This window comes from Tursiops truncatus, chromosome 1 (assembly GCF_011762595.2).
Source record: "Tursiops truncatus isolate mTurTru1 chromosome 1, mTurTru1.mat.Y, whole genome shotgun sequence".
In the NCBI taxonomy this organism is placed as follows: Eukaryota; Metazoa; Chordata; class Mammalia; order Artiodactyla; family Delphinidae; genus Tursiops; species Tursiops truncatus.
Window position 1 is genome coordinate 122,550,876 of NC_047034.1, and position 15,773 is coordinate 122,566,648.

The 15,773-nt window shown below is 35.6% G+C and overlaps 1 long non-coding RNA gene across 2 annotated transcripts in view; it reads right to left on the reverse strand.

The window, feature by feature from the left end:
- Positions 1-11,764: 11,764 nt before the first annotated feature.
- LOC109547422 (uncharacterized) overlaps positions 11,765-15,773 on the reverse strand; it is a 243,337-nt gene continuing 239,328 nt past the window's right edge. The window contains exon 4 of one of the 2 annotated variants that reach the window (XR_002173222.3): positions 11,765-13,010. This is a non-coding gene — a long non-coding RNA (uncharacterized lncRNA). The remainder of the gene's footprint in view (positions 13,011-15,773) is intronic. The other variant, XR_012324279.1, reaches the window with a different exon arrangement.

Here is a 15,773-nt window from a genome sequence, read left to right on the forward strand (position 1 = left end):
CCTGAGATACAGTCTATAGCAATTTTTTTTGAAAGATTATGATGGAAATCAATATTCAAAAGTAAGTAATATTTCTATTCTAAGATCAAACATATTATAATTTTATAACTTCTCTTTTGTAATATCTCTGCCAAAATTTTCCTTCATTATTGCATAAAATCGAGGTCTTATTAATATAAATTATTTGTGGGTTAACTCTAAAATATCTCCTTGTATTACCTATCACCCACAAATAATCCTATAAATATCATTTTAAATAATCATTTAGTAAATGACAATTTAGAAAAATAAAGTATTTTGTAGAATATTCTTATCATTAAATGTTAAAACTGGTGTTGGATTTTGACATAAAGCATACTACACTGAAAAATAAAAAGCCTTGGTTCCTAGCCATCTGCTTCACAGTTCATAAATATATTTCTATTAGTAATCCTAATTGGGGGACACTGATGTCTAAGAAGATACATCAAAAGAAGAATAATTCTAGTTTCACATTTCTTAGAATAACAAGAATAATGAGTGTATATACTATCCTAATATTGGTTTCATACAGTTTTAAAATAATATAGGTTTGAATTTTCTGAATAATGTTTAGCATCTGTCTGCATCCCCCTTGCTCGTATTTTAAACAAGCTATTGAATTTACTTTTGCAGCTCAAAAGAAAATTGTGTAGAGGGGATGAGTGTGTTAAGAAAGGTTCCAAATATCTCCAATCAAATAATGACCTTAATCTTATAGGAGGGAGATGCTGGGCTCCATGGAAGTGCTTGAGACTCTCTCCCTGAAGATTTTCCTCTCAACGTGAGCAAATATCTTTGCTGTCGGTTTTCTTTTCCTTTTTCCTTTCCTACTCCTAGCCCTCTATGGGTCAAGGCTGTAGAAGGTAGTTTTTTTTCCCCCAACTATGAATATCGTAGAGGAATTAGAAAGGTGGTAAGAACACTTGTGTATTCTCATGTGTCCAAAAGTGGTTGAACTTTGAGGCAGCTGCATCAAGCCTCTTCAATATGAAAAAACAAAACAAAACAAAAAACATTAATGTCTATTCTGAATTCTCTCAGATTCTCCAGAAGAACCAAAATTTGACAGACTTTCAAGAATCAGAAAACAAAGTATCCATGATAATCCTATTTTATTTAGGACATCTGCATTTAATCTGTCCATTCAACAAAAATTTTATTGAAATTTACTATGAGCCACACACTCTACTAGACACTGAAATATGCATTGGTGCACAACACAGCCATGGTCTTGGTCCTTGGGAAGTTTAAAGTCTAGGAAGAGAGTTCACACTGAATGAATAAAGACAGGTGAGACGCATATTATAAAGTGAGGGTGAAGGTTGCTAGGGAAGTGTACACACGGCAGATTGATGTAATTTGTAGCATAGAGGTGGGGGCTACCTGAAGAAGTGAGACTTCAAGGAAAAGGCTAGAAGATAAGTAGAACATTGTTGGGGGAAGAAGTGGAGAGCATATATAAAAGCTGGAGATTATAATTAATAGCGGAGAAAATATGTCAGGAAACATGCTAAAATGATCTTCTGTCATTTACAAAACAAACAAAACCTCTTTTATTAGACTTTGTGCATAAAATGGTCCATTAAATCATATATTCAATGAAACATGACAACTTGAAAGATCAAGTACAACCATGTATTTCTAAGCCCTGACTCTAAGAGGAAAAATGCAGTGGACCAATGATAATGTGGTATTGATATATTTCTGTAACTAACAATCTTTTTTACTAATATTCTGAATAATGCCAGAATAATTACAATCATAACAATTTCAAGGATATTTAATTATCAATTTTGCTTTACTTAAAACTTAATTACTTAACTTTCTAGTATTTCTTAATCTGGAAATTAATCACATGAAACCATTCTAAATGGAAAAATTGATATATCCTTTGAGTGGAAAAATAACTAAACTACATGTATAAGCATTAACGGAAAGTAAAAGTTGAATTTGTTTTGATCTTTTTAATTAGATATTTATTGAAATTGGAGAACTTTAATTTTTTGTGTTGAATTTAACTCTTTTAAAATTGTGTATTTACACAGCAGCTCCTTCTGCAATGAAAGTTACTGATATTTTCAAACTGCATTTCAAATTCTTATCAACATGAAATTTTTATTTATGGTAATTATTTTATTTTTAATATTAAAAACATTTTTATGAATACAGAGATTTTTAAAAATAAGCAAATCATAAGCACGCAGCTCAAGAAATTGTTACAAAGTGTATATGCCCATAGAACCATGGGTCAGATCAAGAAATAGAAGGTACCAGAACCCCAGGAGTGCCACACAGATCACTCTCCACCTCTACCATGCCAACCTGCCCAAAGGTAAGCAATCATTCTGACTTCTATAACACCAATTACTCATGCCTGTTTTTGAACTTCATTTATACTGAAGCACACAGTATGATAACTGATAATAATAAAAATATGGAATATCAAAGTTTGTACTATGTAGCTTTTTTTTTTTACTTTCAATGCTTTTATTTTGTTTATTATTTCAAAGTTTAATTTATTTGGCTTCTATTTCATTTGCATGACTAACAGGGCTCTGTAAGGAGCTGTGTATAGAGACTTTTATAGTATCTTTGTAAATATCAAGAGTGCATTACACTTGTTGGAATAGAGCTCTTAGCCAAAGAACATAATTTTCCTCTCTGGTATCCGTCAAATTCCTCCAATCAGTAAAGAGCAGCAAATGAAAGAGAAGGTCAGAAACCTGATATGCTGCTAATTTTCTATTGGCTGATGTGAGTAAATTAAAGAAATTCCTTAAAGTTTTATTGAGATGAAAAGCTTACAGTTACTCAAGGGTTGATAGAAGGTAATTTTTTTTCAAATATTTAACATTAAGATGTTTTCGAGGCATTTAATATTGTTAGTCAGCAAATTCTTAAACGTGCTTAATTGTAAATCTGTGGTGCTGACAGGTATGCTAATTTTGATATTCTATATATAAATTAACACAATAGTGTGTATTCAAGAGTTCTCTTAAAATTAAATTCTCTTAAAATAATATATGTGTTTTTCAGAGATACCGACTTTATTATTTTGTGCCAACTGTGTCTATATGGTTTGTAGAGAAGAGAATGAGGCCTCTATCTGCTTCTTCCTGTCAAGCTATAAAGAACTTTGGTGAGGAAAACTCTGTCTTAGCTGACTTCACTCTTCATCTATTTTTTTAAGATGTTCAGTGATTATGCAATGACAGAAACAGCTTTCTTATAGAAAAAGAATGGAATTTAAAAGAAAAATAACCTCTTTGCCCTGTGTGGTTCAACACAGAAAGCCAAATAGAAGTTTTCCTACATGTACACACACACGTCTATCATCTGCACAATACTTGAGACAATTTATTTTACCATTAGTGGCTTCTTCACTTAAAAGGTAAAAGTCATTTTCCACAAAGAAATGTGGAAGAACAAAAAAATCATTTTATGCCATTGAAGTTTCAAGACTTATAAATATATCTTTGGATGTCCTAAAGTATTCTTTTTTTTAACTCTCAGAGCTTTAGCCCCTGGGTAACATTTTCTTTCATGCTTTTATGTGTATATGAACTTATCCCAATTTATCCAAAAATTCTGTTTAATCTAGATCAATAATTTAACATACTTAATTACAATAGTAATAATGTTATAATTCAATAAAATGTACTGATAATAAAGCAATAGTAAAGGGAATTTTCAAGTTTAATTAAATAACATTTCAGTACACTAAAACTTTTCAATCTTATATTTATAAGTGATTAAAAATGTAATGCATATATTTATAATTATTGTCTTATATACACAATTTTAAATCTTTTTTTTAACACTTTGTTTTCATGGAAGTTTGGACCATATTTTAATTTGTTTAATTATTTATTCTGGTTTTATTCTCCCCCAGAGACTAAGTTCCTGAAGGCTTGGGCCCTGACTTGTTCCTCTTTGTATGTTCAGTGCCTGGTTCATTGTAGACAGTGATTTTCACTAATATGTTAATTTCACAAATATTGACTGAATACTTACTATGTGATTGATGTTATTTCAGGCACTGGAGTGCAACTAAGAACAAGACAGAGAAGAGTCCTGCTACTGTGAAATCAAAATTATAATATGTTCTTGAATTCAATTAAATACTCATTTCTACCAGTTGGGGGGGCTAACATTGTTAATTTTAGATCTTACTTGAGAAATGAGCATTAGAATTTAATAAAATATTTAATTCCAAAATAATTTTTTAATGAAATAACTGTATATAGTGAGAAATACAGAAAGGATTACATAAAAAGGAATGCATATTTGTTTGGAATAATAATTATCCCTCTATTTTTATAGATATGGATATATTCTAGGTTATCCAGTGGATTCATAAACTACCTGAAAAAGAGTGGGTTAACAAAAAATAACATCTCATATTACATACATGTTCACATAATTTTCTAATCACATGTCCCAACCTCTTTACCCGAATGTTACTCATTTTCATCAAGTAAATGGTACTTGTGGACCCACTAAGATGATGAAATATGTTCAAAATTTGCAAACTACACCAAATTCTTAAATAACTTCAGCAAATTATTCTATATAGCAGTGAAAGAAATTGAAAACAAACAGAATATCACTTATTTTAATACATTTTTACGGATTATGCAAGTTGTATATATTTATTATACAAAATTTGGAAAAGCAGAAAAATACATATTACTCATTATCCTATCACTCAAGATAATGGCATCATTTCAGTCGTCTTGTGTGTGTGTGTGTGTGTGTGTGTGTGTGTGTGTTTGTATAAAATACAACATTGGGTTGAATCTATGTGTTATGTTTTTTTTTCTTTTAACTGTAAACATATATATTTATTGATGCTGGTGGGAATATAAATTAGTACAATCACTTTGTAGAATTACAGTTGAAGTTGTACACACTCTTTGAGCTTGTAATTCCACTCCAGCATAAACTCTAGAGAAATGCGCTGAAATGTATACTAAGAGATATGTCTAAAGATGTTCACAGCAGCAATTTTTGGTAAAGCAAAAATTGTAAACCAGCTAACTGTCCATCAACAGGAGACTAGAAATGGAAATTTTGGTGTATCCAAGTAATGGAATATTACACAGTGCTGAAACTGACTAATATAAAGCATCACTCATTATGGATCAATTTCACAATCAAAATGGGTGAAAAAAGGCAAATTGTAGAATACATATATTATGCTGCTATTTATGTAAAGGTTGAAAGCATGTGAAAACTACACGTATTTTATTTAGGGGTGCAAACATATGTAAAAATGTATGAAAATTAAGGGCAGTGATAACTCTGAAGCTCAGGTTATAGTGGTTACCCAGGGTGAGAGGGCAGGAGGGAGAGAAACACTGGTTGGTAATGTTTTATGTTTTTAAAGTGGAAGGTGAGTACATGCATATTTAAATTCTTTTTTGTATATATTACATCATAAAATTTTCCATAAAAGATAAAAATGCATTTGGATAGATCACAACAAAGTCTTAAGAGCAAATAATAAAAGTGTTGCTTCTGCACGGGGTCCTCTGGTCCAAGCTGCTGATCATATTTTTCCTTTCCCCTGAAGACCATGCTCAGGGTTGTTCAATCAAACTTGTGACCCCCATTGCCTCAGTGCTGGCCACCTCCCTCCTGCCCTCGTGATGTAGTATGTAGCTTAAACTATTCTTACAGGAAAATTTGTAGTCTTAAAATGCATTTTTAAAAGATGAAAATATCAATCAATGATCTAAGTCTAGCTCAAAAAGTTTAAAAATAAGAGCAAATTAAGTGCAAAGATAATAGAAAAATAAAATATTAAAGATATCAGAAATTAATAGAACAGAATATTAATAGAAAATAGAAAAGATCAATAAAGGCAAATGTTGATTTGTTGAAAAGTCTAATAAAATTGATAAAACCTTAATGAAAATAATTGAGAGAAATAAAAGGCATAAGTAACCAACTAAAACAAAAAAAGACCATCACTACAAATCTTACAAACATAAAAAACATAAAGAAATTTTTAAAAATTGAAGTATAATTGACCCACAACACTATTTAGTTCCAGGTACACAACATGATTCGATATTTCTACACATTACAAAATTATCACCATGATAAGTCCAATTATCATCTGTCACCATACAAAGTTATTACGGTATTATTTACTTTATTCCCCATGCTGTACATTTCATCTGTGACCTGTTTATTTTTTAATTGGGTAATCTCCCTCACCTATTTCACTCATTCCTTTACCCCCTTCCTTCTGGCAACTACCTGTTTGTTGTTTGCATCTATGAATCTGCTTTTCTTTTGTTGTCTGTTCATTTGTTTTGTTTTTTATATTCCACATATAAATGAAGTCATCAGTACTGGTCCTTCTCTGTCTGACTTATTTCATTTAGCATAATACCCTTTAGGTCCATCCATGTTGTCGCAAATATCAAGATTTCATATTTTATGGCTGAGTAATATTTCACTGTATGTATATGTATGTGTGTATATATACATACATGTGTATACATATATAAATAACACGTCTTCTTTATCTAGTCATCTACCAATGGACACTTAGATTGCTTTCATATCTTGGCTGTTTTAAATAAAGCTGCTATGAAGACAGGGGTGCATGTATCTTTTCAAATTAGTGTTTTTGTTTTCTTTGGAAAAATACCCAGAAGAATTGCTGGACCATATGGTAGTTCTATTTTTAATTTTTGAGGAATCTCCATACTGTTTTCCATGGTGGCTGCACTAATTTACATTCCCACCAACAGTGCACCAGGATTCCCTTTTCTCCACATCCTAGCCAACACTTGTTATTTGTTGTCTTTTTGATAATAGCCATCCTGACAGGTGCGAGGTGATATGTCATTGTGGTTTTCATTTGCATTTCCCTGATAATTAGTAATATTGAGCATCTTTTCATGTGTCTGTTGGCCAGTGTATGTCTTCTTTGGAAAAATGCCTATTCAGGTCCTCTACCCATTTTTTAATCGGGTTGTTTGGGTTTTTTTCATATTGAGTTGCCTGAGTTCTTTGTACATTTTGAACATTAACCCCTTATCAGACATACTGTTTGCAAACATCTTCTCCCATTCAGTAGGTGGCCTTTTCATTTTTTGATAGTTTCCTTTGCTGTGCAAAACCTTTTTAGTTTGATGTAGCCCCATTTGTTTATTTTTGCTTTTGCTTTCCTTGCCTGAGGACACATATCCTGATAAATATTGCTAAGACCGATGTCAAAGGGTGTACAGCCTATGTTTTCTTCTAGAATTCTTATGGTTTCAGGTCTTACATTTAAGTTTTTAATCCATTTTGGGTTTATTTTTGCATATGGTGTGAGAAAGTAGACTGGTTTGCTTCTTTTGCACATAGCTGTCTTTTGCACATAGCTGTCCAGTTTTCCCAACACCATTTATTGAAGGGGCTATCTTTTTCCCATTGTATATTCTTGCTTCCTTTGTCATAGATGTCATAGACCATATAAGTATGGGTTCATTTCTGAGCTCTCTATTCTGTTCCATTGATCTATGTGTCTGTTTTTGTGCCAGTGTCATACCGCTTTGATTACCAGAGCTTTGTAGTTTAGTTTGAAATACATAAAGAAATATTATGAACAACTTTGTACAACTCTGTTTTTATCATTTATAAACTACAAAAAATAAAATTCTCTAAAATGAGAAGAATCAAAATAGTTATTTTCAATTATTTGAAGGACTAGAATGTTATAATTTGATTTTTTCTCATTGACACTAAGGGCTAAAACTAGGAATGGTGAAATAAAACAATACAGAAATATATTTAAGCTTACTCTGAGAATTTAAAGAATCACATTTCTTCATCAGAGAAAGTACCCACATCTAGGTTGGAAAGCCTGAGAGGGATAATCAAGTTCATAACATTTTCGCAATTATGAAGCTCTGAGAATCTGATAAAAGCTTTGGACATTCTTCACAAATGAATACACATATGGATATGTACATGTAATTTAACATCAGGAAGCCTCTTCATGGACTCATTAGTTAGAAAGACCTATGGTAGAAGATATCAATTATCAGGTGAAGAAATGAAGCTTTAAGATACATATCTACTCTAAGGTAATTCTCACATTCTAAATAAATGGGTAAATAACCTCTAAATGCTCTTCTATATGGTTGAAAGGTAATGCATGAATGATTTAATTATCTTATCATATTAGCACCTGCCCTATTTAAATACAATTCAGAATGTTCTCAAAGAATAACTGAAACATTTTTTTACTAAGAATTATTTATATTAATATCCTGGTGGTCTATCAAGTAATATCAATAGTACTGCCCAAGATGGAATAAGCCTTGATTTCTCTTGAATCTCCATGGCAAAGGGTAAAATGGAATAAATATAGTTAGTATATGCAAACATGTTCCCTTGAAGGTTAAAGAAACACTTTAAGAAATACTTTTAAAATTATCGTGTCCACTTAATAAAAAACTAAAATACAAAGAATAGGTCAGCTATAATCTTCCAAATTTCTGGTCATCAGAAAGAAAGTTGTGGTATATTTCTACTGCGAAAATAAACACAAAGCAAAAGTCAAGATGTATTTACAGGAGAAATTGTTAAGAAGAAAAAAAGCAGCCAAGAACTAGACTGATCAGTCTTATTCATAACTATGTTGCAAATATCTAACAGGAATGTGTGTTGTCAAAGGTGTGTTGAGTATTCCAAGAAAATGGAGGCATAGTTTAGAAGAATTTCTATAAGATGTTTTACAACAAGATGCTGCAAAACATTATTTCAAAGACTAGAAATTTCAATTTCAACATACATGATTTTTTCATTCCTTATACTGATTTCAGTGTGCAAAGAGTAGAACTTTAAATACACACAGCATTTACTTTTGTACATTTAATATGTCTGACCTTTACACCACATGAGTTTACAATTTAATTATATGATGGTACTAGCAAGACTACAAAATAAAATCACTCAATAGTAAAACACACATACAATATAATGTTGCACACTGTGAAGTATAGCCAATATTACCCAGTATGACTCCTCAAGCATTTGAGAAACCATTCAACAGAATTACAGCTTTTGAGAGCAGAGAGATTTTTAAGAGCAAATAAGGTCAAAATTTCATTAAGGGGCATGAAACACAGCCTGAAATTATTAATCAATATAGACTATAAATCCTGTAACAACAGCTCTTAGCAGTTAAAGCAAACATTTGCATACAATTTCACTTAAGATAGATCAAAATAATAATAGAATTATTTGAGTTCTGCCAAAGGATTTCATTCCGAATAAGATATTTTGGTGAAAGAGTGATGGCATGAAAAATGTCTCGTATTTGTACTTTAGTAAAGATTTCTAAGTACTTTGGAAATGAAGACCATACTATAGAATGAAGGAAATGCATATTGATTTTGACTTTTAGTGTAATACTTTTACAAGAGAAAGCAAAATTTCCCAGTATCCAGGTCTGAATTAACATCTTACATGTTGTTTCTTATCTATTGTTGCTGGAATAATAAACCATTTCAAAACTTAGTGGCTTAAAACAACAGGGATGTATTATTTGCATATTTCTAGTTGACTGGGCTCTTTTTCTGCTCCATATGGGTCCACTGGGGTCACTCTGAGGTTGGGTTCAACTACACAGGCTGGGCTGGAAGGTCCAAGAATGCTTCTCTTATTACTTATTTCATCCTTGGAGTTGACTGCTTCAGTCAACTCAGTTATTCTCATTGTTGTCAGCTCTTCATGTGATGTTGCATCCTCCAGGGGCTCTCCACAAGACCTCTCTCCAGCAGGAGAGCTAGGACTAACTTATAAAATGGCTCCTGAGTTCCAAGAGGGAGAATTCTGAGAGGCTAAGCCTCAATGTGGAAGTACACGTACACGTCAAATCTCTGCTTGCATCACTTTGGCAAATGTCTCATTGACCAAAACTTTGATATGACCAAGCCCAGAATCATTGTGTGAGGGCATTACAAAAGACATAAATGTGACGGGGAGGAGGCATATTTATTGCTTGTTCTCAACATAGTAGCCTCCACATATGAGATATCCTTTTACATGCACATAGAGTCTATGAGATTAAATTTCCATTTTACTGCATCACTCTGTGATAAGAAGAAAAAATTCTGTTATCCACTTACATATCAAACAAAAACAATTCTGTAAATAAGAAATACTGCAGGTGAAGAGGAATTCATTTTTAGAAAACAATTGTACTTTTTAATAAAATCCAGGAGAGTATGTCTAAAATCAACTGTTAAGGTGGATTTTAAAAAATAACAATATCAGGGACTTCCCTGGTGGCCCAGTGGATACGACTCTGCGCTCCCATTGCAGGGGACCTGGGTTCAATCCCTGGTCGGGGAACTAGATCTTGCATGTATGCCACAACTAAGAGTTTGCATGCTGTGACTAAGAGTTCTCATGCCGCAACTAAGAAGTCCGCATGCCACAACTACAAGATCCCGTGTGCCACAACTAAGACCTGATGCAGCCAAAATAAATAAATAAATAAATATTTTAAAAAGATAAATAAAAAATAACAAAACCAATTACCACATGTGCATTTTGTAAGAATCATTTTCCCAAACACTTAGAACCATATATTTTCCCTCCTAAGAAATAGTTTCTAAACCAAAAGAAAGCCCAAATTAACAAAGCCAGGGTTTTAAAAGCATAATTCACTCAGAACGTCTCCTTGTTGTTTATAAGAACAGCAAATAATAATAATGCATATGAAAATGAAAAGTAAACTAAACATAGTGACTGATGATTCCACTGAAAACAACCAAATATCTTAAATTAGCCTAAATGCATTGATAAGCTTAAATAAAACATTAAGTGCAATCGGACCAAAAATTAAGTGAAGGAAGGAACTGCCAACTAAAAATTGGCACTTGCCATCTGCCTCTACAAGGATTAAGTCACTAACCACTGCAGTGGTTAGTGGACTTTCAACACCCCCTGAAAGGAGTTCAGGGTGGACTCTTTTGGGAATGAGGCACTCTGTGCTCTGGGAAAATCTGGCAGAACAGAGCTTTAGATAGTTAGATATTTTCAGGAGAAGATTTTATGGCCCAAATTCTTGCATCTCCTCATATCTAGAAAAGTACTAAAATCATTGACGGTGTCATCTGCTCCTTGTGACTAGCAGCAAGCCTCTGGCAACATGTGTGCTTGACGGCATGTATGCCCCCTTCACTAATATCATATGTAACACTGACCTCTCCCCTACTTCTTTGGAGTCAGTACCTCAGAGGTATCTGAGATGCTGTTTCCTGAGCTATAGTCCTCATTTTGCCCCAAATAAGACTTAACTCACAACTCTCATGTTGTGCCATTTTTTTTTTTTAGTCAACCAAACCAAGATAAATTTCTGAGCACTTTATTTGACTTTTGTCTTGAGGTCACTTGATGAATGAGGTGAACTTAAACTTTGATCTTTAAGGCCACAGGGGGACTTGAGAACAGTAAACAAAGCCTGTGGGTCTGCAACCTCATTATAGGAGTTAATTCAAAATAAATCAAACCCTACTCAAGAATCCTATAAGGAAAGTTTCTTGTCTTGAATTTTGATACTAAATAGAGAGGGGAAAATATCTTCCTCAAGAATCCCTAACCCAAAATATTTCCTCAAAGTAGATTTGGCATAAAAATGCACACTGCATGGGTGATCCAAAAAACTTTATGTGAAGAATTTAATGTAACCCTAGTAACCCTAGATTAATGCCCTAGGTTCCTGGAAGAAGCAAATTCTAGTATACTCTAGAGGAACCCATCTTCCTCTTAGAACTCAAAGGATTTTCACAGATAAACTTCCAAAAATTATAACCTCACAGTCAAATGTGAAAGGAAAACAAAGTACTATGAGTGAGACAGAGATGGCAAAGTCACACAGCAAAATACCCAGAAAGAGTTTTGGTACTATAATTATCAAAGTTTGAATAAATGAAAGGAATTGAAAGGCAATGATTGACAAGGAAACTTTAAAATGTGACTAATTAAATTAAAAGTAATAATTAAAATTTCTACAAATGGTAACTATATTTGTTAAATTAAAGAAGCAATCAATGTATTTATAGGAAAGTAGATATAACTGGGTTTGAATAGTGATCATAAGATAGTATGGGCGATGCATGGATAACATGATTAAAAATGTGAAAGAGAGGTTAGAAGACATGAAGAGTCTAATGGGTGACAATTCTGAGTTTTAGAATAAGAGGAGATAATCAGGCAGCAGCAAGATTGGAAGAGATAATGGCTGAGATGTTCCTGAACTGCTGAAATATCAAACATACAGATCTGAGAAGCTCTATGAATCCCAAGCAAGAGAAATAAGCTCAAACCTGGAGAGAAAAAAAGCTAAAGAAGTAAGAATTAGATGGTTAAAACATCTGTAATAAAGAGTCTGACTCCCTTTTTGATGTTTCTTGATGGCTTTCAAGTCCCACATCTGTACAAGCTGATAAGAAAGCCCAAGTGTTCTCTCCTTTGGCATCAGGAAGAAGTTCAAATTATGCAGTTCCATCCTTTATTCACGATAAAAGCCTAGTCAGTCTTTTTTCTCTGCTCTTTCAAGACATTTTTAGATCACCTTGGGAGCCTGCCCTGCTCTCTTCAGAAAGCCTCATTATGTGAGTAATAAACTTATTCACATCTTCTCGGGGCATGTGTGGCATCATCAGTCTCAACATCTGAACTAAACTTTGGGTGAGGGTTCATATTGCTTGTAGAGGATGCTGGCAAGCTTGTGCTTTAGGCTTTGCTGGTTTGTGCTGCACTTATAAAATCCTACCAAGCTTCTGTTTAGATATAACCAACTGTCTCAGATCAAGCTGCCATAACAAAATACCATAGACTTAAGCAACAGAAGTTTATTTCTCACGGTTCTGGAGGCTGCAAAGTCCAAGATCAAGGTGCCAACCAATTAGGTTCCTGGTGAGAGCCCTCTTCTCAGACTGCAGTTGGCTATCTTCTAACTGTGTCCTCACCTGGTGAAGAGAGAGGGAGAAAGTGAACTCTCTAGTATCTCTTTTTATAAGGACACTAATCCTATTGGATCAGGCCTCCAACTTTATTACCTCATTTAATCTTAATTAGCTCCTATAAATGCCCTATTTCCAAATACAGTCACAGATGAGAGTTGGGGCTTTAACACATGAATTTTGGGAAGACACAAACTTTAAGTTCACAATACCAACTTAAGTTGGAAGTTTTTGATAATGTTTAGAGACAGGACCATAGGACCCTCCTTAAAATGGCTTGGGTAGTGTATCTCAGCCTGGACCTGTGTGTTTCAGATTGAAGTATGTGTCTTATTCCAGTATAAGCCACAACTGACATCAGGGTCAGGGGAGCAGCACTTCCGGTGACGATTGAGTGTGTCTCAACCAGGCATTAATCCCATTCTACAGAGTGTCCAGGGGAGAAAGACTGATACCCTGTGCAATATATGAGCCCATTGGATGATAGCTCATACGGAGGAAGAGAAATTGCAAAGTAGCATGCTGAGGTTATACTACTAAAAGTAAATGGTTCACTAGGACCCTACAAAATGCCATTGTTGCTGCTGCTAGCTATGCTTCTGTCACAACAAAGATCCTGATCCTCAGGGTTATAGGGAACACAGCCATGGCATCCCTGCAGAATAGCCACTGACATAACACTGGCAAAGTTTCCTAACCCTAACGATACTGATTTGAGGCTCTCTGGAAGGATAAAGACAAATATTAGCAGAGTAGAGGTATATATATATATATATATATATATATAATATATAGAGTAACCATCAAAAAAGAAAAAACAAAAATACCTGAATATAGGGTGAGCAAACAAAAAAATGAAAACAGAGGAGGAGCTTCAAGATAGCGGAAGAGTAAGACACAGAGATCACCTTCCTCCCCACAAATACACAAGAAATACATCTACATGTGGAACAACTCCTACAGAACACCTACTGAACGCTGGCAGAAGACCTCAGACCTCCCAAAAGGCAAGAAACTCCCCACGTACCTGGGTAGGGAAAAAGAAAAAACAGAGACAAAAGAATACGGACAGGACCTACACCAGTGGGAGGGAGCTGTGACGGAGGAAAGGTTTCCACACACTAGGAAGCCCCTCGCGGGCGGAGACTGCGGTTGGCAGAGGGGGAAGCTTCGAAGCCGCGGAGGAGAGCACAGCCACAGGGGTGCGGAGGGCAAAGCGGATAGACTCCAGCACAGAGGATCGGTGCCGACCAGCAATCACCAGCCCGAGAGGCTTGTCTGCTCACCTGCCTGGACGGGCGGGGGCTGGGAGCTGAGGCTTGGGCTTCGGAGCTTAGATCCCAGGGAGAGGACTGGAGTCAGCTGCGTGAACACAGCCTGAAGGAGGCTAGTGCGCCATGGCTAGCCGGGAGAGGGTCTAGGAAAAAGTCTGGAGCTGCCGAAGAGGCAAGAGACTTTTTCTTGCCTCTTTGTTTCCTGGTGCGCGAGGAGAGGGGATTAAGAGCGCTGCTTACAGGAGCGCCACAGGGCTTCCCTGGTGGATCAGTGGTTGAGGGTCACCTGCCGATGCAGGTGACAAGGGTTCGCGCCCCGGTCCGGGAAGATCCCACATGCCGCGGAGCAGCTAGGCCCGTGAGCCATGGCCGCTGAGCCTGCGCATCCGGAGCCTGTGCTCCGCAACAGGAGAGGCCACAACAGTGAGAGGCCCGCATACCACAAAAAAAAAAAAAAAAAAAAAAAAAAAAAAGAGCTCCAGAGACAGGCGCGAGCCGCGGCTATCAGGGTGGACACCAGAGATGGGCATGGGACGCTAAGGCTGATGCTGCCACCACCAAGAAACCTGTGTGCAAGCACAGGTCACTCTCCACACCTCCTCTCCCGGGAGCCTGTGCAGCCCGCCACTGCCCCGTGATCCAGGGACAACTTCCACAGAAGAACTACACGGCACACCTCAGGCTGGTGCAATGTCACGCTAGCCTCTGCCGCCGCAGGCTCGCCACACACACAGTACCCCTTGCTCCCGCTGGCCTGAGGGAGCCAGAGCCCCCGAATCAGCTGCTCCTTTAACCCCGTCCTGTCTGAGCGAAGAACAGACGCCCTCAGGGGACCTACACGCGGGGGCGGGGCCAAATCCAAAGCTGAACCCCGGGAGCTGTGCGAACAAGGAAGAGAAAGGGAAATCTCTCCCAGCAGCCTCAGGAGCAGCAGATTAAATCTCCACAATCAATTTGATGTACCCTGCATCTGTGGAATACCTGATTGACAACGAATCATCCCAAACTGAGGAGATGGACTTAGGGAGCAACGATATATATATATATTTTCCCCTTTTTCCCTTTTTGTGAGTGTGTATGCATATGGTGCTGTGTGTGATTTTGTCTGTATAGTTTTGCTTTTACCATTTGTCCTAGGGTTCTGTCTCTCCGGTTTTTTTGTTTTGTTTTGTTTTAGTATAGTTTTCAGCGATTGTTATCATTGGTGGATTTCTTTTTTGGTTGTTCTTTCCTTTTAATTATTAAAAAAAATTTTTTTTTAATAATTATTTTCTGTTTTTTATTTTAATAACATTTTAATTAAATTTTATTATATTATATTTTATTTTACTTTATCTTTTCCTTTCTTTGTTTGTTTTTTCTCCTTTTTATTGTGAGCCATGTGGATGACAGGCTCTTGGTGCTCCAGTCAGGCATGAGGGCTGTGCCTCTTCAGTGGGAGATCCAAGTTCAGGACATAGGTCCACCAGAGACCTCCCAGCTCCATGTAATATCA